The sequence below is a fragment of the Phyllobates terribilis genome, unplaced genomic scaffold (assembly GCF_046119375.1).
Source record: "Phyllobates terribilis strain yellow unplaced genomic scaffold, ASM4611937v1 Scaffold_5__5_contigs__length_657084704, whole genome shotgun sequence".
In the NCBI taxonomy this organism is placed as follows: Eukaryota; Metazoa; Chordata; class Amphibia; order Anura; family Dendrobatidae; genus Phyllobates; species Phyllobates terribilis.
The window spans coordinates 653,993,753-654,016,861 of NW_027362765.1; the positions used below are offsets into that span (position 1 = coordinate 653,993,753).

The 23,109-nt window shown below is 45.8% G+C and overlaps 12 non-coding genes and 3 pseudogenes across 12 annotated transcripts; all 15 read right to left on the reverse strand.

The window, feature by feature from the left end:
- Nucleotides 1-2,809: 2,809 nt before the first annotated feature.
- LOC141151056 (U2 spliceosomal RNA) lies at nt 2,810-2,921 on the reverse strand (annotated as a pseudogene).
- A 1,115-nt stretch (nt 2,922-4,036) lies between these two features.
- On the reverse strand, nt 4,037-4,227 carry LOC141275373 (U2 spliceosomal RNA). The gene has a single exon (XR_012323617.1). It is a non-coding gene; the product is annotated as a U2 spliceosomal RNA (small nuclear RNA).
- Nucleotides 4,228-5,342: 1,115 nt separating this feature from the next.
- LOC141275374 (U2 spliceosomal RNA) lies at nt 5,343-5,533 on the reverse strand. Its single transcript, XR_012323618.1, has one exon. It is a non-coding gene; the product is annotated as a U2 spliceosomal RNA (small nuclear RNA).
- A 1,115-nt stretch (nt 5,534-6,648) lies between these two features.
- LOC141149495 (U2 spliceosomal RNA) lies at nt 6,649-6,839 on the reverse strand. Its single transcript, XR_012245789.1, has one exon. It is a non-coding gene; the product is annotated as a U2 spliceosomal RNA (small nuclear RNA).
- A 1,115-nt stretch (nt 6,840-7,954) lies between these two features.
- LOC141149503 (U2 spliceosomal RNA) lies at nt 7,955-8,145 on the reverse strand. The gene has a single exon (XR_012245796.1). It is a non-coding gene; the product is annotated as a U2 spliceosomal RNA (small nuclear RNA).
- Nucleotides 8,146-9,260: 1,115 nt separating this feature from the next.
- Nucleotides 9,261-9,457, reverse strand: LOC141150529 (U2 spliceosomal RNA). The gene has a single exon (XR_012246706.1). It is a non-coding gene; the product is annotated as a U2 spliceosomal RNA (small nuclear RNA).
- A 2,837-nt stretch (nt 9,458-12,294) lies between these two features.
- On the reverse strand, nt 12,295-12,479 carry LOC141150232 (U2 spliceosomal RNA). The gene has a single exon (XR_012246490.1). It is a non-coding gene; the product is annotated as a U2 spliceosomal RNA (small nuclear RNA).
- A 525-nt stretch (nt 12,480-13,004) lies between these two features.
- LOC141151072 (U2 spliceosomal RNA) lies at nt 13,005-13,120 on the reverse strand (annotated as a pseudogene).
- A 1,115-nt stretch (nt 13,121-14,235) lies between these two features.
- LOC141275375 (U2 spliceosomal RNA) lies at nt 14,236-14,426 on the reverse strand. The gene has a single exon (XR_012323619.1). It is a non-coding gene; the product is annotated as a U2 spliceosomal RNA (small nuclear RNA).
- Nucleotides 14,427-15,541: 1,115 nt separating this feature from the next.
- LOC141275376 (U2 spliceosomal RNA) lies at nt 15,542-15,732 on the reverse strand. Its single transcript, XR_012323620.1, has one exon. It is a non-coding gene; the product is annotated as a U2 spliceosomal RNA (small nuclear RNA).
- Nucleotides 15,733-16,847: 1,115 nt separating this feature from the next.
- Nucleotides 16,848-17,038, reverse strand: LOC141149721 (U2 spliceosomal RNA). Its single transcript, XR_012246009.1, has one exon. It is a non-coding gene; the product is annotated as a U2 spliceosomal RNA (small nuclear RNA).
- A 1,115-nt stretch (nt 17,039-18,153) lies between these two features.
- On the reverse strand, nt 18,154-18,344 carry LOC141275377 (U2 spliceosomal RNA). Its single transcript, XR_012323621.1, has one exon. It is a non-coding gene; the product is annotated as a U2 spliceosomal RNA (small nuclear RNA).
- A 1,115-nt stretch (nt 18,345-19,459) lies between these two features.
- On the reverse strand, nt 19,460-19,650 carry LOC141275378 (U2 spliceosomal RNA). Its single transcript, XR_012323622.1, has one exon. It is a non-coding gene; the product is annotated as a U2 spliceosomal RNA (small nuclear RNA).
- Nucleotides 19,651-20,765: 1,115 nt separating this feature from the next.
- Nucleotides 20,766-20,956, reverse strand: LOC141275380 (U2 spliceosomal RNA). The gene has a single exon (XR_012323624.1). It is a non-coding gene; the product is annotated as a U2 spliceosomal RNA (small nuclear RNA).
- Nucleotides 20,957-22,071: 1,115 nt separating this feature from the next.
- Nucleotides 22,072-22,242, reverse strand: LOC141150813 (U2 spliceosomal RNA; annotated as a pseudogene).
- Nucleotides 22,243-23,109: the final 867 nt, after the last annotated feature.

Sequence of the window (23,109 nt, forward strand, 5' to 3'; positions counted from 1 at the left end):
AAGTCCCTCCTCTTCTCACACGCCTGTTGTCGACCCTTGGCCTGAAAGAAACAGCGAAACTCAAGTTTAACATATTCCCACCAATCAGAGACTGTTTGGAAGCTACCCTTGTAGGACTGCCACATTGCGTAGGCTGCTCTCAGCTCCTCCACGACTTCATCCTGAGCCAGCAGAGCACAATTCAGCTTCCAGGAGCCGGGGCCGGACGGAAAACCGTCGCCGAGGACACCTTGTAAGTGAATGGCTCTGTGGTCGGAGAAGAAGCAGGAGACCATCGAGTGCCTACTCTGCCTGACTGCCCGAGAGGTGAACACAAAGTCAATCCTGGAGCGGAGTGAGCCATCGGGTCGGCTCCACGAATAGTTCGTGGAGCCTCTCCCCATGGAGCCCACCACGTCCTGAAGAGAGGCCTCGGTTACCATCTCGATGAGCAGCTTGGACGTGATGTCCAACTTGGCAGATGTGCCAGAACTACAACCGTCCTCCTCGATGGGGCAGTTGAAATCCCCGGCCATCACTAAGGTCCTGGTGGTGGCAAGCTGAAGCCGCAGGGTCTGGAAAAGCTCCAAACGCTCATTCTTCAGTGGGGACGCATACACGTTGATGAACCTGACAGGTTCTCCCGCCCAGTTGCCATCTACAACAAGAGCCCTGCCGCAGATGAGCTCCTGGACGGACTCAAGCGTGAATGCGCCCCCCCTGATCAGAATTGCGACCCCCGCAGACTTGCAGTCACCCCCACCGGACCAGTAGGATGGACCGTGGGACCACTCCCTGGCCAGATGTTTGAAGGACCTAGAGGAGGGAAGGGAACATTCCTGCAACATATAAACATCACACAACTGGGAAGTAAGGAAGGCATAAATAGTCTGACGTCTGAACTTGTCCTTGATGCTCCTGACATTAATGGAAAATAAGTTAATATTAGCCATCATGTAGGGAAAAAAGAAAAAGTTAGCGCAGGCAATACACCTTAGTTACCACTCCGGTCGGGTGGTCCCTCGTCGGTGTTGACTGCTGGTGACGGGATCACCAGCAGGCCCTCTTCCTCCATCTGGTCAAGCAGCGCGGCCTCGATCTCGGCGACCACCAGTTCCTCCTCTTCTGGCTCGGCCACCAGGGTCTCAACCATGTGCTCCATCTCTTCTGGCTCAGGGAGGGTATCCTCCTTTTCGCCTACGAAATCCAGAATCTTCTTTTTGGAGGATTCAGTAGCAGGGCTGTCCTCCACCTTCCTCTTTCCCCGGGTTGGAACTGGGGAGACAAGAAGGGGAAAATCCTCCTCGGAATAGATAGCGGCGGGTGGAGGAAAGGTTAATTCCACCGCTACCATGGTCTGGGGAGGGAGAGTGGCTGCCGGGGCAGGGGAAAGGACACCTGCTGAGGAGTAGGGGAAGGAGGAAGAGGAAGTGGAATCCTCAGCAGGGGTGGCCGGGGTGGGGGGGAATTGGACGGGGGTGGCAGGGGGAGGGATCGAGAGAGGGGTGACAGAACTCTTACCCTCCTTTGACTTTTTCTTCTGCTTCGGAGCTGCTGGGACCGTCGCTGGGGCTTTGGCCACCGACTCCTTGACCGCTTTGGTCTTGGTCGTCTCGGCCTTGGCCGCTGGGGCCTTGGTCGTCGCGTCCTTGACCTTCACAGGCCTGGTCGTCGGGGCCTTGTCCTCCGTAGCTGGGGTCGTCGCAACCACCGATGCCCAGGATCTCTCACGCCTGGGGCAATCCTTGTACAGATGAGCCGCCAGCCCACACAGGTTGCAGGACGTCTTCTTCGGGCAGTCCTTCGAGCTGTGTCCCATCACTCGACAAATCCTGCAGGCATCCTCCTTGCAGTCCTTCATCTCGTGGCCGTTCTTGCCGCATCTCCTGCAGTTCCGCGGCATGTCCGGGTAATAGATGAGGCCGTAGGAGTTGCCCAGGGAGAATGTCGGGGGCAGGTGCCGAAGTCCGTCTGAGTACGCCAGGTCCCTGTGAAGTCTAACGGTCACCGACCACTTACCTGTCCAGAAGCCGAGTCCATTCAGGATGTGAGAGGGTTCCTTCACAACCAAACAGAAGCGTCTCAGGAAGGTACAGATGTCTTGGCCTGGGGTGTGCGGGTTGCGCATGGAGACCGTGATCCTCCTTTCATCCCTCTGGATAGGGCAGCTACCTGTAAAGGCAGAGAAAGAATTATCCGGTCCTTTTGCGCTTACCATTTCCCAGAACCTCCTGCAGGTGTTCACAGTGGCGAAGGTGACGAAGAAGATCCCCGTCAAGAAGGTCTGGATGCTGAGGGTGTCCGACCTGGAGAAGCCTCGATCCAGCAGCATCTTCTGGCAGAACACGTCCGAGGACATGTCCGGCACCCTCCCATCCACTTCCTTCAGCTTCAGGGCCACCGTCTGCCGCATCCATGGCTCCAGGGCTGGAGCTTCGTGGCGGGGCTTCTGGGGTCCCTTCTGCTGGCCAGTCGTGGAGGCAGAGTCCTTGGGGTCAGAATCGGCTCCTGGCTGGGCCCTCCTGGCTGTCCCCAGCTCCAGGCTCTTCTTTTCGGCCTTCCTCGCAGCGCTTGCCATGGCTTTCCTCCTGCAGTTACTTCTTGGAGCTGGATCTGGAACTCTTCCCGGAATGGGTGGAGCTATGCAGATTCTTCTCCCGTCGTGTTCTGGACAAATTCCCCGAAAGGTCTTTGTCTCGATGATTTGCTTCCTCGAAGATTCCACAGGACAGCCGGATTCTTCTCCGAGTCTTCGTCTTCTTCTGGATTCTTTAGAGCTTCTTCCTCCCACCGATATCCGCCTTCATTCTCCGATGTCAGCTGGGCTCCGAAGCTGTTCTCCTTCCGAGTTCGATCGCTCTCGTCAAGTGTAGATCGTAGCTCTTGTGTTCTTAAAAGAACAGATACTACACTTGATCTTAGCCAAAAGGCCGAGAAGCAATAACCAGAATTGGTTTCAAACTACGGAGCCACCCAAGGATCCTGAAAAGTCCATTTGTGGAGATGAGCTCCTGGACTCCCGTTAAGAAGACATGTTGTCAACCTCTAGATCCCTTACATGCCTGCACTTTTCGGCTTGCTGCTGCTGCAATCCACGCATTTTAGATCTGCATAACTCCACCTCTTTAAACACAGCACCTTCACCCCCTGCTGTTCCCACCCGCCTCAACACCGTTGGAAGGGAGGAGAACCAATTAAGGCGGGGGGTGGGGTGGAACGAGCAGCTGTCTACCCTTAGCAGGAGGGCTCCTGATTACATACCTCTCCTGCTGCTGCTGCTGCTGCTGGCTGTCCAGCAGCAGACTGAAGGTGGCTGCTGCTGTGCACAGGTATATAAAGGCTCAGAGCCTATTATGACACGCGCAGCCAGCGTTCCATTGCCACATTCCATCTACTGCAGGCAGGATACCTGGCTGGCTGAATGTCGCTGAGAAGCTCACAGAGACCGCCATAAGCAACAGTTTAACAGAATGCCACAGACTAATCAACCAAACTTTTTGGGTTGGGTTCTCTTTTATAGTCTGCAGGCATTAAATGAAAGAAGTCAGTGTTCCAGCAGGAGACAACGTTTCAGAAAAGGCATTGTAGCAAACCAAAAAAGAAATTTTAAGCGCAGCAGAGTAACCAGCGCACATACCTGTTAGCTCAGGTGAGTTTAAAAGGCTGCTGTTGATAACAAGGGCATTTGCTAAATAGATGGTGTGTGTGCAACAATATACTGAAAGGTCAATTATATTGTGCAGCTTATCTCACCACCTGTAGTTATTTAGGTGAAAGCTCCAAAATGCTTGCCTAATATGTCTGTTTATCCAAAAGGAAGTAAAAAGGGAGAGCTAGAAAGATAGCATTGCATCACATTACATGGCAATGCAATGCACAGTTGCTGAAGTTGAACCAAAATGAGCTTGTAATCTGGCTTCTGCAACTTTGAACATGAAAAATCCAATGAGGAGAAGAAAAGCAAAGCCAAAGAGTCCATCCCAAAATCCGACAAACAAGCAAAATGAACAAAAAACATTGAATTCAATTCTTTCTGATTTTAGAAACTGCATTAAAGAAGGGGTGCACCGGTCCTGGAGATACTGCAATACCAGGTCAATGCGTGGAGTGGACAGAGCAAGCTCTTTTTCCATCTCCCTGTTCTAAAAATCCATTTAATATATGGTCCCCAGATAGGGGACGTATCAGATATTAAACTGATAAGAACAGATACTACACTTGATCTTAGCCAAAAGGCCGAGAAGCGATAACCAGAATTGGTTTCAAACTACGGAGCCACCCAAGGATCCTGAAAAGTCCATTTGTGGAGATGAGCTCCTGGACTCCCGTTAAGAAGACATGTTGTCAACCTCTAGATCCCTTACATGCCTGCACTTTTCGGCTTGCTGCTGCTGCAATCCACGCGTTTTAGATCTGCATAACTCCACCTCTTTAAACACAGCACCTTCACCCCCTGCTGTTCCCACCCGCCTCAACACCGTTGGAAGGGAGGAGAACCAATTAAGGCGGGGGGTGGGGTGGAACGAGCAGCTGTCTACCCTTAGCAGGAGGGCTCCTGATTACATACCTCTCCTGCTGCTGCTGCTGCTGGCTGTCCAGCAGCAGACTGAAGGTGGCTGCTGCTGTGCACAGGTATATAAAGGCTCAGAGCCTATTATGACACGCGCAGCCAGCGTTCCATTGCCACATTCCATCTACTGCAGGCAGGATACCTGGCTGGCTGAATGTCGCTGAGAAGCTCACAGAGACCGCCATAAGCAACAGTTTAACAGAATGCCACAGACTAATCAACCAAACTTTTTGGGTTGGGTTCTCTTTTATAGTCTGCAGGCATTAAATGAAAGAAGTCAGTGTTCCAGCAGAAGGAGACAACGTTTCAGAAAAGGCATTGTAGCAAACCAAAAAAGAAATTTTAAGCGCAGCAGAGTAACCAGCGCACATACCTGTTAGCTCAGGTGAGTTTAAAAGGCTGCTGTTGATAACAAGGGCATTTGCTAAATAGATGGTGTGTGTGCAACAATATACTGAAAGGTCAATTATATTGTGCAGCTTATCTCACCACCTGTAGTTATTTAGGTGAAAGCTCCAAAATGCTTGCCTAATATGTCTGTTTATCCAAAAGGAAGTAAAAAGGGAGAGCTAGAAAGATAGCATTGCATCACATTACATGGCAATGCAATGCACAGTTGCTGAAGTTGAACCAAAATGAGCTTGTAATCTGGCTTCTGCAACTTTGAACATGAAAAATCCAATGAGGAGAAGAAAAGCAAAGCCAAAGAGTCCATCCCAAAATCCGACAAACAAGCAAAATGAACAAAAAACATTGAATTCAATTCTTTCTGATTTTAGAAACTGCATTAAAGAAGGGGTGCACCGGTCCTGGAGATACTGCAATACCAGGTCAATGCGTGGAGTGGACAGAGCAAGCTCTTTTTCCATCTCCCTGTTCTAAAAATCCATTTAATATATGGTCCCCAGATAGGGGACGTATCAGATATTAAACTGATAAGAACAGATACTACACTTGATCTTAGCCAAAAGGCCGAGAAGCGATAACCAGAATTGGTTTCAAACTACGGAGCCACCCAAGGATCCTGAAAAGTCCATTTGTGGAGATGAGCTCCTGGACTCCCGTTAAGAAGACATGTTGTCAACCTCTAGATCCCTTACATGCCTGCACTTTTCGGCTTGCTGCTGCTGCAATCCACGCGTTTTAGATCTGCATAACTCCACCTCTTTAAACACAGCACCTTCACCCCCTGCTGTTCCCACCCGCCTCAACACCGTTGGAAGGGAGGAGAACCAATTAAGGCGGGGGGTGGGGTGGAACGAGCAGCTGTCTACCCTTAGCAGGAGGGCTCCTGATTACATACCTCTCCTGCTGCTGCTGCTGCTGGCTGTCCAGCAGCAGACTGAAGGTGGCTGCTGCTGTGCACAGGTATATAAAGGCTCAGAGCCTATTATGACACGCGCAGCCAGCGTTCCATTGCCACATTCCATCTACTGCAGGCAGGATACCTGGCTGGCTGAATGTCGCTGAGAAGCTCACAGAGACCGCCATAAGCAACAGTTTAACAGAATGCCACAGACTAATCAACCAAACTTTTTGGGTTGGGTTCTCTTTTATAGTCTGCAGGCATTAAATGAAAGAAGTCAGTGTTCCAGCAGAAGGAGACAACGTTTCAGAAAAGGCATTGTAGCAAACCAAAAAAGAAATTTTAAGCGCAGCAGAGTAACCAGCGCACATACCTGTTAGCTCAGGTGAGTTTAAAAGGCTGCTGTTGATAACAAGGGCATTTGCTAAATAGATGGTGTGTGTGCAACAATATACTGAAAGGTCAATTATATTGTGCAGCTTATCTCACCACCTGTAGTTATTTAGGTGAAAGCTCCAAAATGCTTGCCTAATATGTCTGTTTATCCAAAAGGAAGTAAAAAGGGAGAGCTAGAAAGATAGCATTGCATCACATTACATGGCAATGCAATGCACAGTTGCTGAAGTTGAACCAAAATGAGCTTGTAATCTGGCTTCTGCAACTTTGAACATGAAAAATCCAATGAGGAGAAGAAAAGCAAAGCCAAAGAGTCCATCCCAAAATCCGACAAACAAGCAAAATGAACAAAAAACATTGAATTCAATTCTTTCTGATTTTAGAAACTGCATTAAAGAAGGGGTGCACCGGTCCTGGAGATACTGCAATACCAGGTCAATGCGTGGAGTGGACAGAGCAAGCTCTTTTTCCATCTCCCTGTTCTAAAAATCCAATTAATATATGGTCCCCAGATAGGGGACGTATCAGATATTAAACTGATAAGAACAGATACTACACTTGATCTTAGCCAAAAGGCCGAGAAGCGATAACCAGAATTGGTTTCAAACTACGGAGCCACCCAAGGATCCTGAAAAGTCCATTTGTGGAGATGAGCTCCTGGACTTCCGTTAAGAAGACATGTTGTCAACCTCTAGATCCCTTACATGCCTGCACTTTTCGGCTTGCTGCTGCTGCAATCCACGCGTTTTAGATCTGCATAACTCCACCTCTTTAAACACAGCACCTTCACCCCCTGCTGTTCCCACCCGCCTCAACACCGTTGGAAGGGAGGAGAACCAATTAAGGCGGGGGGTGGGGTGGAACGAGCAGCTGTCTACCCTTAGCAGGAGGGCTCCTGATTACATACCTCTCCTGCTGCTGCTGCTGCTGGCTGTCCAGCAGCAGACTGAAGGTGGCTGCTGCTGTGCACAGGTATATAAAGGCTCAGAGCCTATTATGACACGCGCAGCCAGCGTTCCATTGCCACATTCCATCTACTGCAGGCAGGATACCTGGCTGGCTGAATGTCGCTGAGAAGCTCACAGAGACCGCCATAAGCAACAGTTTAACAGAATGCCACAGACTAATCAACCAAACTTTTTGGGTTGGGTTCTCTTTTATAGTCTGCAGGCATTAAATGAAAGAAGTCAGTGTTCCAGCAGAAGGAGACAACGTTTCAGAAAAGGCATTGTAGCAAACCAAAAAAGAAATTTTAAGCGCAGCAGAGTAACCAGCGCACATACCTGTTAGCTCAGGTGAGTTTAAAAGGCTGCTGTTGATAACAAGGGCATTTGCTAAATAGATGGTGTGTGTGCAACAATATACTGAAAGGTCAATTATATTGTGCAGCTTATCTCACCACCTGTAGTTATTTAGGTGAAAGCTCCAAAATGCTTGCCTAATATGTCTGTTTATCCAAAAGGAAGTAAAAAGGGAGAGCTAGAAAGATAGCATTGCATCACATTACATGGCAATGCAATGCACAGTTGCTGAAGTTGAACCAAAATGAGCTTGTAATCTGGCTTCTGCAACTTTGAACATGAAAAATCCAATGAGGAGAAGAAAAGCAAAGCCAAAGAGTCCATCAAAAAATCCGACAAACAAGCAAAATGAACAAAAAACATTGAATTCAATTCTTTCTGATTTTAGAAACTGCATTAAAGAAGGGGTGCACCGGTCCTGGAGATACTGCAATACCAGGTCAACGCGTGGAGTGGACAGAGCAAGCTCTTATTCCATCTCCCTGTTCTAAAAATCCATTTAATATATGGTCCCCAGATAGGGGACGTATCAGATATTAAACTGATAAGAACAGATACTACACTTGATCTTAGCCAAAAGGCCGAGAAGCGATAACCAGAATTGGTTTCAAACTACGGAGCCACCCAAGGATCCTGAAAAGTCCATTTGTGGAGATGAGCTCCTGGACTCCCGTTAAGAAGACATGTTGTCAACCTCTAGATCCCTTACATGCCTGCACTTTTCGGCTTGCTGCTGCTGCAATCCACGTGTTTTAGATCTGCATAACTCCACCTCTTTAAACACAGCACCTTCACCCCCTGCTGTTCCCACCCGCCTCAACACCGTTGGAAGGGAGGAGAACCAATTAAGGCGGGGGGTGGGGTGGAACGAGCAGCTGTCTACCCTTAGCAGGAGGGCTCCTGATTACATACCTCTCCTGCTGCTGCTGCTGCTGGCTGTCCAGCAGCAGACTGAAGGTGGCTGCTGCTGTGCACAGGTATATAAAGGCTCAGAGCCTATTATGACACGCGCAGCCAGCGTTCCATTACCACATTCCATCTACTGCAGGCAGGATACCTGGCTGGCTGAATGTCGCTGAGAAGCTCACAGAGACCGCCATAAGCAACAGTTTAACAGAATGCCACAGACTAATCAACCAAACTTTTTGGGTTGGGTTCTCTTTTATAGTCTGCAGGCATTAAATGAAAGAAGTCAGTGTTCCAGCAGAAGGAGACAACGTTTCAGAAAAGGCATTGTAGCAAACCAAAAAAGAAATTTTAAGCGCAGCAGAGTAACCAGTGCACATACCTGTTAGCTCAGGTGAGTTTAAAAGGCTGCTGTTGATAACAAGGGCATTTGCTAAATAGATGGTGTGTGTGCAACAATATACTGAAAGGTCAATTATATTGTGCAGCTTATCTCACCACCTGTAGTTATTTAGGTGAAAGCTCCAAAATGCTTGCCTAATATGTCTGTTTATCCAAAAGGAAGTAAAAAGGGAGAGCTAGAAAGATAGCATTGCATCACATTACATGGCAATGCAATGCACAGTTGCTGAAGTTGAACCAAAATGAGCTTGTAATCTGGCTTCTGCAACTTTGAACATGAAAAATCCAATGAGGAGAAGAAAAGCAAAGCCAAAGAGTCCATCCCAAAATCCGACAAACAAGCAAAATGAACAAAAAACATTGAATTCAATTCTTTCTGATTTTAGAAACTGCATTAAAGAAGGGGTGCACCGGTCCTGGAGATACTGCAATACCAGGTCAATGCGTGGAGTGGACAGAGCAAGCTCTTTTTCCATCTCCCTGTTCTAAAAATCCATTTAATATATGGTCCCCAGATAGGGGACGTATCAGATATTAAACTGATAAGAACAGATTTTTTTTTTTTTTTTTTTAGAACCTATTCAGGTTAAAATTAAAGTCCACTCCACAGTCCTCTTCTCCCCAAAGGAAGACAAGACGTGGACTCCAACTTAAATCATCATCAGGTTTTGGTACTTTTAATGTCAGAAAAAAAAATTACAAAAATACAACAATACTTACAAAGAAAGAAATGTTTCAGAACCTGAATGGATACCAAAAAAATAAAAATTAAATTATAACTGTATTAACAACAGTAATAACATCAAGTAAAATACTTGTAACCATTATCAAAAGCATGAACCCCAACCCAACTCAGAACCTTAAGGGACAAATCTTCAAACCTTGATGCTGAAAAAACTTGTTTCGATACACCATCTGGTATTCTATATTTCACACAAAAAACATTTTTATCTCTTATTAGTTCTTTCCTAACATTCTCTATAAGATAGTCCAAACGTTTCTCATCATACAACTTACGGTACAACCGGTTAAAATATTCTGCATTCTTTATAAACATAGGTTGTTGAAAAACAACTATATTTTCTTCCATTGCCACCTCCACTTCCTGTTCCTTTCTCTTTTCTTGCTTTTTAACCTTACCACGGCCAGTTCCCTGACTTACACCTCCCATTTCACTCTCTACCCTATCCCCCCAATCTACTCTTGTTTTCTCCATCTCCCTCTGCACTCCTACAGGTTTGCTTTCTTTTCCCTTTACCACCAACACCTTTTCTACACTTTCCTCCTTTCTCTCTACCAAAACCTTTTTAACCACTACCTCCTTCTCTTTATTTCTTTTCCTCTTTGGGCAATTCTTAAAAACATGCGTATCTTCCTGACACAAGTTGCACTTCCTCCGATCTTTACAATCCTTTGACTCATGATCACCTTTTTTGCAAAAACCACATACACCACCCGAACAATTTTCCTTTCCATGCCCGTATTGACGACAAACTCGACAAAAAGTGGGTATACCACTGAAAAAAATATCACCATTTATATTACCCAACTTAAACCTAGCTGGGGGAAGCAACACAGTCCCCTGCTCATCTTCTTTGAAACGGACCAAAAATTTCCACTTCGAAGTCCAAAAACCAAATTCATTATAAATCTTCCCTTTTGGTGTTACTGACAAACAAAAAAACTCCAAAAATGTAAGAACATCCTCTTCGTCCACCAATGGAGAGTACATTTTAACAATGATCCATTTATCTCTAACGGGGAAGTGTGGCATTACACTTATCCCCTCCATTCTTTTATCCTGGCTTGCAGTCATTTTCCTTAGATATCCTTCAAAAAAAACTTTGTCAACAAAAACTATATCATAAACACCCCTCCTGGGGTAGTCCATTATCGCCAACACTTCTTCTGTCTTCAAACCAAAAAGATCCACAAGAACTTGACTCATCACATACCTAAAATCCTTTTGATCTCGAAAGTTCTCCTGAACAACCAAACGAATAGAATTCTGCACCTTAGCGAATTCAGGCACATGATCTTCCTCTCCTTCATGTGATGCTGCAGACATCTTCTTCACAAACAGGTTCTCCTCTTCTCAATAGAAACCTTCAACACCGAAGTGCCAGGTAGATGATCGCCTCCCGTTGCCCGGGGACTAATCCGACTCCCTAATAGAAGCAGGGAGGTGAAGCCCTGCTGAAAAACAGAGCGATCCCCCCAGGCCAAGGAGCCGGGTACCCCGAGCACCTCTCAGCCAAGACCAAGGCAGCAGCCGCTAGATCACTGCACTTGATCTTAGCCAAAAGGCCGAGAAGCGATAACCAGAATTGGTTTCAAACTACGGAGCCACCCAAGGATCCTGAAAAGTCCATTTGTGGAGATGAGCTCCTGGACTCCCGTTAAGAAGACATGTTGTCAACCTCTAGATCCCTTACATGCCTGCACTTTTCGGCTTGCTGCTGCTGCAATCCACGCGTTTTAGATCTGCATAACTCCACCTCTTTAAACACAGCACCTTCACCCCCTGCTGTTCCCACCCGCCTCAACACCGTTGGAAGGGAGGAGAACCAATTAAGGCGGGGGGTGGGGTGGAACGAGCAGCTGTCTACCCTTAGCAGGAGGGCTCCTGATTACATACCTCTCCTGCTGCTGCTGCTGCTGGCTGTCCAGCAGCAGACTGAAGGTGGCTGCTGCTGTGCACAGGTATATAAAGGCTCAGAGCCTATTATGACACGCGCAGCCAGCGTTCCATTGCCACATTCCATCTACTGCAGGCAGGATACCTGGCTGGCTGAATGTCGCTGAGAAGCTCACAGAGACCGCCATAAGCAACAGTTTAACAGAATGCCACAGACTAATCAACCAAACTTTTTGGGTTGGGTTCTCTTTTATAGTCTGCAGGCATTAAATGAAAGAAGTCAGTGTTCCAGCAGAAGGAGACAACGTTTCAGAAAAGGCATTGTAGCAAACCAAAAAAGAAATTTTAAGCGCAGCAGAGTAACCAGCGCACATACCTGTTAGCTCAGGTGAGTTTAAAAGGCTGCTGTTGATAACAAGGGCATTTGCTAAATAGATGGTGTGTGTGCAACAATATACTGAAAGGTCAATTATATTGTGCAGCTTATCTCACCACCTGTAGTTATTTAGGTGAAAGCTCCAAAATGCTTGCCTAATATGTCTGTTTATCCAAAAGGAAGTAAAAAGGGAGAGCTAGAAAGATAGCATTGCATCACATTACATGGCAATGCAATGCACAGTTGCTGAAGTTGAACCAAAATGAGCTTGTAATCTGGCTTCTGCAACTTTGAACATGAAAAATCCAATGAGGAGAAGAAAAGCAAAGCCAAAGAGTCCATCCCAAAATCCGACAAACAAGCAAAATGAACAAAAAACATTGAATTCAATTCTTTCTGATTTTAGAAACTGCATTAAAGAAGGGGTGCACCGGTCCTGGAGATACTGCAATACCAGGTCAATGCGTGGAGTGGACAGAGCAAGCTCTTTTTCCATCTCCCTGTTCTAAAAATCCATTTAATATATGGTCCCCAGATAGGGGACGTATCAGATATTAAACTGATAAGAACAGATTTTTTTTTGATTGAAGCTGCATCCAAGGCACTGAAAAATGTGACCGAAGTCACACCAAAACAGCGCACGAGGCGAGGATTCTTGTGGACCCTTCCCGGAGGAGAGGGTCCCCAATAAACCATCCCCATCCCTCCGAGCCAGAAGGCCACAGCGAGGGTCAGGGATCTCCGATGCTCTCCTTAGCCGAAGCCGGAGAAGAGCCGTTTTCGTGCTCCCAGCTTCCATCTAGGCTGCCACCCTAGTGGAGCTGGAGCCTGTGTTGGTTTCTCAGCCCAAAGCTGACCGGACCTCCGACCGGTTTTATAAAAATTCCCCTTCCTAGCCCGGAGGCCAGGAATAGGGGGGGGTTGCTCAGAAAGTATGATTGGCAAAGGTGCGGCGTGCTACGAAGCCAAGTCTTTCTGGGGTTCCCAGTCCCAGTAAGCTTGGACTCCCACCAGGGCGCCTACTCCTGGGGCACATTGCTCCAAAGCCCTCACACTTACCCAGCCTAGTGACTTCGATCCTGGAGGGCCATGTTTTCCATCAGATAACTCTATGAGACACCTGGCGTACTAACAAGTGCACCAAACCAGTGTGTAATATGCATCAATTTAGTAGGGCAGCCCAAGGACAAAACTGCCTTTTCAAAAGATACTACACTTGATCTTAGCCAAAAGGCCGAGAAGCGATAACCAGAATTGGTTTCAAACTACGGAGCCACCCAAGGATCCTGAAAAGTCCATTTGTGGAGATGAGCTCCTGGACTCCCGTTAAGAAGACATGTTGTCAACCTCTAGATCCCTTACATGCCTGCACTTTTCGGCTTGCTGCTGCTGCAATCCACGCGTTTTAGATCTGCATAACTCCACCTCTTTAAACACAGCACCTTCACCCCCTGCTGTTCCCACCCGCCTCAACACCGTTGGAAGGGAGGAGAACCAATTAAGGCGGGGGGTGGGGTGGAACGAGCAGCTGTCTACCCTTAGCAGGAGGGCTCCTGATTACATACCTCTCCTGCTGCTGCTGCTGCTGGCTGTCCAGCAGCAGACTGAAGGTGGCTGCTGCTGTGCACAGGTATATAAAGGCTCAGAGCCTATTATGACACGCGCAGCCAGCGTTCCATTGCCACATTCCATCTACTGCAGGCAGGATACCTGGCTGGCTGAATGTCGCTGAGAAGCTCACAGAGACCGCCATAAGCAACAGTTTAACAGAATGCCACAGACTAATCAACCAAACTTTTTGGGTTGGGTTCTCTTTTATAGTCTGCAGGCATTAAATGAAAGAAGTCAGTGTTCCAGCAGAAGGAGACAACGTTTCAGAAAAGGCATTGTAGCAAACCAAAAAAGAAATTTTAAGCGCAGCAGAGTAACCAGCGCACATACCTGTTAGCTCAGGTGAGTTTAAAAGGCTGCTGTTGATAACAAGGGCATTTGCTAAATAGATGGTGTGTGTGCAACAATATACTGAAAGGTCAATTATATTGTGCAGCTTATCTCACCACCTGTAGTTATTTAGGTGAAAGCTCCAAAATGCTTGCCTAATATGTCTGTTTATCCAAAAGGAAGTAAAAAGGGAGAGCTAGAAAGATAGCATTGCATCACATTACATGGCAATGCAATGCACAGTTGCTGAAGTTGAACCAAAATGAGCTTGTAATCTGGCTTCTGCAACTTTGAACATGAAAAATCCAATGAGGAGAAGAAAAGCAAAGCCAAAGAGTCCATCCCAAAATCCGACAAACAAGCAAAATGAACAAAAAACATTGAATTCAATTCTTTCTGATTTTAGAAACTGCATTAAAGAAGGGGTGCACCGGTCCTGGAGATACTGCAATACCAGGTCAATGCGTGGAGTGGACAGAGCAAGCTCTTTTTCCATCTCCCTGTTCTAAAAATCCATTTAATATATGGTCCCCAGATAGGGGACGTATCAGATATTAAACTGATAAGAACAGATACTACACTTGATCTTAGCCAAAAGGCCGAGAAGCGATAACCAGAATTGGTTTCAAACTACGGAGCCACCCAAGGATCCTGAAAAGTCCATTTGTGGAGATGAGCTCCTGGACTCCCGTTAAGAAGACATGTTGTCAACCTCTAGATCCCTTACATGCCTGCACTTTTCGGCTTGCTGCTGCTGCAATCCACGCGTTTTAGATCTGCATAACTCCACCTCTTTAAACACAGCACCTTCACCCCCTGCTGTTCCCACCCGCCTCAACACCGTTGGAAGGGAGGAGAACCAATTAAGGCGGGGGGTGGGGTGGAACGAGCAGCTGTCTACCCTTAGCAGGAGGGCTCCTGATTACATACCTCTCCTGCTGCTGCTGCTGCTGGCTGTCCAGCAGCAGACTGAAGGTGGCTGCTGCTGTGCACAGGTATATAAAGGCTCAGAGCCTATTATGACACGCGCAGCCAGCGTTCCATTGCCACATTCCATCTACTGCAGGCAGGATACCTGGCTGGCTGAATGTCGCTGAGAAGCTCACAGAGACCGCCATAAGCAACAGTTTAACAGAATGCCACAGACTAATCAACCAAACTTTTTGGGTTGGGTTCTCTTTTATAGTCTGCAGGCATTAAATGAAAGAAGTCAGTGTTCCAGCAGAAGGAGACAACGTTTCAGAAAAGGCATTGTAGCAAACCAAAAAAGAAATTTTAAGCGCAGCAGAGTAACCAGCGCACATACCTGTTAGCTCAGGTGAGTTTAAAAGGCTGCTGTTGATAACAAGGGCATTTGCTAAATAGATGGTGTGTGTGCAACAATATACTGAAAGGTCAATTATATTGTGCAGCTTATCTCACCACCTGTAGTTATTTAGGTGAAAGCTCCAAAATGCTTGCCTAATATGTCTGTTTATCCAAAAGGAAGTAAAAAGGGAGAGCTAGAAAGATAGCATTGCATCACATTACATGGCAATGCAATGCACAGTTGCTGAAGTTGAACCAAAATGAGCTTGTAATCTGGCTTCTGCAACTTTGAACATGAAAAATCCAATGAGGAGAAGAAAAGCAAAGCCAAAGAGTCCATCCCAAAATCCGACAAACAAGCAAAATGAACAAAAAACATTGAATTCAATTCTTTCTGATTTTAGAAACTGCATTAAAGAAGGGGTGCACCGGTCCTGGAGATACTGCAATACCAGGTCAATGCGTGGAGTGGACAGAGCAAGCTCTTTTTCCATCTCCCTGTTCTAAAAATCCATTTAATATATGGTCCCCAGATAGGGGACGTATCAGATATTAAACTGATAAGAACAGATACTACACTTGATCTTAGCCAAAAGGCCGAGAAGCGATAACCAGAATTGGTTTCAAACTACGGAGCCACCCAAGGATCCTGAAAAGTCCATTTGTGGAGATGAGCTCCTGGACTCCCGTTAAGAAGACATGTTGTCAACCTCTAGATCCCTTACATGCCTGCACTTTTCGGCTTGCTGCTGCTGCAATCCACGCGTTTTAGATCTGCATAACTCCACCTCTTTAAACACAGCACCTTCACCCCCTGCTGTTCCCACCCGCCTCAACACCGTTGGAAGGGAGGAGAACCAATTAAGGCGGGGGGTGGGGTGGAACGAGCAGCTGTCTACCCTTAGCAGGAGGGCTCCTGATTACATACCTCTCCTGCTGCTGCTGCTGCTGGCTGTCCAGCAGCAGACTGAAGGTGGCTGCTGCTGTGCACAGGTATATAAAGGCTCAGAGCCTATTATGACACGCGCAGCCAGCGTTCCATTACCACATTCCATCTACTGCAGGCAGGATACCTGGCTGGCTGAATGTCGCTGAGAAGCTCACAGAGACCGCCATAAGCAACAGTTTAACAGAATGCCACAGACTAATCAACCAAACTTTTTGGGTTGGGTTCTCTTTTATAGTCTGCAGGCATTAAATGAAAGAAGTCAGTGTTCCAGCAGAAGGAGACAACGTTTCAGAAAAGGCATTGTAGCAAACCAAAAAAGAAATTTTAAGCGCAGCAGAGTAACCAGCGCACATACCTGTTAGCTCAGGTGAGTTTAAAAGGCTGCTGTTGATAACAAGGGCATTTGCTAAATAGATGGTGTGTGTGCAACAATATACTGAAAGGTCAATTATATTGTGCAGCTTATCTCACCACCTGTAGTTATTTAGGTGAAAGCTCCAAAATGCTTGCCTAATATGTCTGTTTATCCAAAAGGAAGTAAAAAGGGAGAGCTAGAAAGATAGCATTGCATCACATTACATGGCAATGCAATGCACAGTTGCTGAAGTTGAACCAAAATGAGCTTGTAATCTGGCTTCTGCAACTTTGAACATGAAAAATCCAATGAGGAGAAGAAAAGCAAAGCCAAAGAGTCCATCCCAAAATCCGACAAACAAGCAAAATGAACAAAAAACATTGAATTCAATTCTTTCTGATTTTAGAAACTGCATTAAAGAAGGGGTGCACCGGTCCTGGAGATACTGCAATACCAGGTCAATGTGTGGAGTGGACAGAGCAAGCTCTTTTTCCATCTCCCTGTTCTAAAAATCCATTTAATATATGGTCCCCAGATAGGGGACGTATCAGATATTAAACTGATAAGAACAGATACTACACTTGATCTTAGCCAAAAGGCCGAGAAGCGATAACCAGAATTGGTTTCAAACTACGGAGCCACCCAAGGATCCTGAAAAGTTCATTTGTGGAGATGAACTCCTGGACTCCCGTTAAGAAGACATGTTGTCAACCTCTAGATCCCTTACATGCCTGCACTTTTCGGCTTGCTGCTGCTGCAATCCACGCGTTTTAGATCTGCATAACTCCACCTCTTTAAACACAGCACCTTCACCCCCTGCTGTTCCCACCCGCCTCAACACCGTTGGAAGGGAGGAGAACCAATTAAGGCGGGGGGTGGGGTGGAACGAGCAGCTGTCTACCCTTAGCAGGAGGGCTCCTGATTACATACCTCTCCTGCTGCTGCTGCTGCTGGCTGTCCAGCAGCAGACTGAAGGTGGCTGCTGCTGTGCACAGGTATATAAAGGCTCAGAGCCTATTATGACACGCGCAGCCAGCGTTCCATTGCCACATTCCATCTACTGCAGGCAGGATACCTGGCTGGCTGAATGTCGCTGAGAAGCTCACAGAGACCGCCATAAGCAACAGTTTAACAGAATGCCACAGACTAATCAACCAAACTTTTTGGGTTGGGTTCTCTTTTATAGTCTGCAGGCATTAAATGAAAGAAGTCAGTGTTCCAGCAGAAGGAGACAACGTTTCAGAAAAGGCATTGTAGCAAACCAAAAAAGAAATTTTAAGCGCAGCAGAGTAACCAGCGCACATACCTGTTAGCTCAGGTGAGTTTAAAAGGCTGCTGTTGATAACAAGGGCATTTGCTAAATAGATGGTGTGTGTGCAACAATATACTGAAAGGTCAATTATATTGTGCAGCTTATCTCACCACCTGTAGTTATTTAGGTGAAAGCTCCAAAATGCTTGCCTAATATGTCTGTTTATCCAAAAGGAAGTAAAAAGGGAGAGCTAGAAAGATAGCATTGCATCACATTACATGGCAATGCAATGCACAGTTGCTGAAGTTGAACCAAAATGAGCTTGTAATCTGGCTTCTGCAACTTTGAACATGAAAAATCCAATGAGGAGAAGAAAAGCAAAGCCAAAGAGTCCATCCCAAAATCCGACAAACAAGCAAAATGAACAAAAAACATTGAATTCAATTCTTTCTGATTTTAGAAACTGCATTAAAGAAGGGGTGCACCGGTCCTGGAGATACTGCAATACCAGGTCAATGCGTGGAGTGGACAGAGCAAGCTCTTTTTCCATCTCCCTGTTCTAAAAATCCATTTAATATATGGTCCCCAGATAGGGGACGTATCAGATATTAAACTGATAAGAACAGATACTACACTTGATCTTAGCCAAAAGGCCGAGAAGCGATAACCAGAATTGGTTTCAAACTACGGAGCCACCCAAGGATCCTGAAAAGTCCATTTGTGGAGATGAGCTCCTGGACTCCCGTTAAGAAGACATGTTGTCAACCTCTAGATCCCTTACATGCCTGCACTTTTCGGCTTGCTGCTGCTGCAATCCACGCGTTTTAGATCTGCATAACTCCACCTCTTTAAACACAGCACCTTCACCCCCTGCTGTTCCCACCCGCCTCAACACCGTTGGAAGGGAGGAGAACCAATTAAGGCGGGGGGTGGGGTGGAACGAGCAGCTGTCTACCCTTAGCAGGAGGGCTCCTGATTACATACCTCTCCTGCTGCTGCTGCTGCTGGCTGTCCAGCAGCAGACTGAAGGTGGCTGCTGCTGTGCACAGGTATATAAAGGCTCAGAGCCTATTATGACACGCGCAGCCAGCGTTCCATTACCACATTCCATCTACTGCAGGCAGGATACCTGGCTGGCTGAATGTCGCTGAGAAGCTCACAGAGACCGCCATAAGCAACAGTTTAACAGAATGCCACAGACTAATCAACCAAACTTTTTGGGTTGGGTTCTCTTTTATAGTCTGCAGGCATTAAATGAAAGAAGTCAGTGTTCCAGCAGAAGGAGACAACGTTTCAGAAAAGGCATTGTAGCAAACCAAAAAAGAAATTTTAAGCGCAGCAGAGTAACCAGCGCACATACCTGTTAGCTCAGGTGAGTTTAAAAGGCTGCTGTTGATAACAAGGGCATTTGCTAAATAGATGGTGTGTGTGCAACAATATACTGAAAGGTCAATTATATTGTGCAGCTTATCTCACCACCTGTAGTTATTTAGGTGAAAGCTCCAAAATGCTTGCCTAATATGTCTGTTTATCCAAAAGGAAGTAAAAAGGGAGAGCTAGAAAGATAGCATTGCATCACATTACATGGCAATGCAATGCACAGTTGCTGAAGTTGAACCAAAATGAGCTTGTAATCTGGCTTCTGCAACTTTGAACATGAAAAATCCAATGAGGAGAAGAAAAGCAAAGCCAAAGAGTCCATCCCAAAATCCGACAAACAAGCAAAATGAACAAAAAACATTGAATTCAATTCTTTCTGATTTTAGAAACTGCATTAAAGAAGGGGTGCACCGGTCCTGGAGATACTGCAATACCAGGTCAATGCGTGGAGTGGACAGAGCAAGCTCTTTTTCCATCTCCCTGTTCTAAAAATCCATTTAATATATGGTCCCCAGATAGGGGACGTATCAGATATTAAACTGATAAGAACAGATACTACACTTGATCTTAGCCAAAAGGCCGAGAAGCGATAACCAGAATTGGTTTCAAACTACGGAGCCACCCAAGGATCCTGAAAAGTTCATTTGTGGAGATGAACTCCTGGACTCCCGTTAAGAAGACATGTTGTCAACCTCTAGATCCCTTACATGCCTGCACTTTTCGGCTTGCTGCTGCTGCAATCCACGCGTTTTAGATCTGCATAACTCCACCTCTTTAAACACAGCACCTTCACCCCCTGCTGTTCCCACCCGCCTCAACACCGTTGGAAGGGAGGAGAACCAATTAAGGCGGGGGGTGGGGTGGAACGAGCAGCTGTCTACCCTTAGCAGGAGGGCTCCTGATTACATACCTCTCCTGCTGCTGCTGCTGCTGGCTGTCCAGCAGCAGACTGAAGGTGGCTGCTGCTGTGCACAGGTATATAAAGGCTCAGAGCCTATTATGACACGCGCAGCCAGCGTTCCATTACCACATTCCATCTACTGCAGGCAGGATACCTGGCTGGCTGAATGTCGCTGAGAAGCTCACAGAGACCGCCATAAGCAACAGTTTAACAGAATGCCACAGACTAATCAACCAAACTTTTTGGGTTGGGTTCTCTTTTATTGTCTGCAGGCATTAAATGAAAGAAGTCAGTGTTCCAGCAGAAGGAGACAACGTTTCAGAAAAGGCATTGTAGCAAACCAAAAAAGAAATTTTAAGCGCAGCAGAGTAACCAGCGCACATACCTGTTAGCTCAGGTGAGTTTAAAAGGCTGCTGTTGATAACAAGGGCATTTGCTAAATAGATGGTGTGTGTGCAACAATATACTGAAAGGTCAATTATATTGTGCAGCTTATCTCACCACCTGTAGTTATTTAGGTGAAAGCTCCAAAATGCTTGCCTAATATGTCTGTTTATCCAAAAGGAAGTAAAAAGGGAGAGCTAGAAAGATAGCATTGCATCACATTACATGGCAATGCAATGCACAGTTGCTGAAGTTGAACCAAAATGAGCTTGTAATCTGGCTTCTGCAACTTTGAACATGAAAAATCCAATGAGGAGAAGAAAAGCAAAGCCAAAGAGTCCATCCCAAAATCCGACAAACAAGCAAAATGAACAAAAAACATTGAATTCAATTCTTTCTGATTTTAGAAACTGCATTAAAGAAGGGGTGCACCGGTCCTGGAGATACTGCAATACCAGGTCAATGCGTGGAGTGGACAGAGCAAGCTCTTTTTCCATCTCCCTGTTCTAAAAATCCATTTAATATATGGTCCCCAGATAGGGGACGTATCAGATATTAAACTGATAAGAACAGATACTACACTTGATCTTAGCCAAAAGGCCGAGAAGCGATAACCAGAATTGGTTTCAAACTACGGAGCCACCCAAGGATCCTGAAAAGTTCATTTGTGGAGATGAACTCCTGGACTCCCGTTAAGAAGACATGTTGTCAACCTCTAGATCCCTTACATGCCTGCACTTTTCGGCTTGCTGCTGCTGCAATCCACGCGTTTTAGATCTGCATAACTCCACCTCTTTAAACACAGCACCTTCACCCCCTGCTGTTCCCACCCGCCTCAACACCGTTGGAAGGGAGGAGAACCAATTAAGGCGGGGGGTGGGGTGGAACGAGCAGCTGTCTACCCTTAGCAGGAGGGCTCCTGATTACATACCTCTCCTGCTGCTGCTGCTGCTGGCTGTCCAGCAGCAGACTGAAGGTGGCTGCTGCTGTGCACAGGTATATAAAGGCTCAGAGCCTATTATGACACGCGCAGCCAGCGTTCCATTGCCACATTCCATCTACTGCAGGCAGGATACCTGGCTGGCTGAATGTCGCTGAGAAGCTCACAGAGACCGCCATAAGCAACAGTTTAACAGAATGCCACAGACTAATCAACCAAACTTTTTGGGTTGGGTTCTCTTTTATAGTCTGCAGGCATTAAATGAAAGAAGTCAGTGTTCCAGCAGAAGGAGACAACGTTTCAGAAAAGGCATTGTAGCAAACCAAAAAAGAAATTTTAAGCGCAGCAGAGTAACCAGCGCACATACCTGTTAGCTCAGGTGAGTTTAAAAGGCTGCTGTTGATAACAAGGGCATTTGCTAAATAGATGGTGTGTGTGCAACAATATACTGAAAGGTCAATTATATTGTGCAGCTTATCTCACCACCTGTAGTTATTTAGGTGAAAGCTCCAAAATGCTTGCCTAATATGTCTGTTTATCCAAAAGGAAGTAAAAAGGGAGAGCTAGAAAGATAGCATTGCATCACATTACATGGCAATGCAATGCACAGTTGCTGAAGTTGAACCAAAATGAGCTTGTAATCTGGCTTCTGCAACTTTGAACATGAAAAATCCAATGAGGAGAAGAAAAGCAAAGCCAAAGAGTCCATCCCAAAATCCGACAAACAAGCAAAATGAACAAAAAACATTGAATTCAATTCTTTCTGATTTTAGAAACTGCATTAAAGAAGGGGTGCACCGGTCCTGGAGATACTGCAATACCAGGTCAATGCGTGGAGTGGACAGAGCAAGCTCTTTTTCCATCTCCCTGTTCTAAAAATCCATTTAATATATGGTCCCCAGATAGGGGACGTATCAGATATTAAACTGATAAGAACAGATTTTTTTTTTTTTTTTTTTTTTTTTTTTTTTTTTTTTTTTTTTCCACTCAGATTACAAGTCCCATATTTACCATTTCATGCTTTGCAATGATTTCCAAATGGTATTAGGTTGTTATCCATCATTGTGGGTCATATATCAATTTTTCCAATCTTATTTTATATATATACGTTTATATTATCACAATACAGTTATTCCATATTCTTTACATCACAACATTACAATCTTTACCATTACGATTTAAGGCAACATTCCTCTCTTCAGGCCATATGCTGCCAAGGCATTCAAAAGCCTTCCATCCAGAAACCGACCATCCCAAGCTTCTTCTACCTCTTTAGCCAACGACTGAGGTATTCTGTAAGTTGAAAAAAAACGATGCATATCGCTATAAATGTTATTCCACACTTTGCGCCTTAGACTAGCCTGACTCCCCCCTTCACAACTATTTAGCATTTTCAACACTTCTTGTCTCTCCTCCATCTCCCTCATATTTTTTTCTGAAACATCCTTTGCTTTACTAGAGTCCTTCCCAGATGACAAAACTCCTTCAATTTCTTCTCTGGCTTCACATGCGACATCCTCTCTTTCTTCTTCACTAGTTTCTTCACCCTCCTCCTCCTCTTCCATATTACTTACAGCACCTTCCTTTTCATCCTGACTGGAGGACTCACTTTCCTCCTGATCTTCTGACTCCCTATCCACCTCCACTTCTTCTTCCAAGCTAGTATTTTCAATCTCAACGTCTGTGATATCACTCTCAGTATCTTCTTCCATATGATCACCTTCTTTTCTTATATCTCTTATTTGTTCCTCCTTCTTTTGAGATATGTTCTCTTCCGTTTCATCATGGGGGGCAGTTTCAGACTCTTCTTCTTTTCCATCTTCCT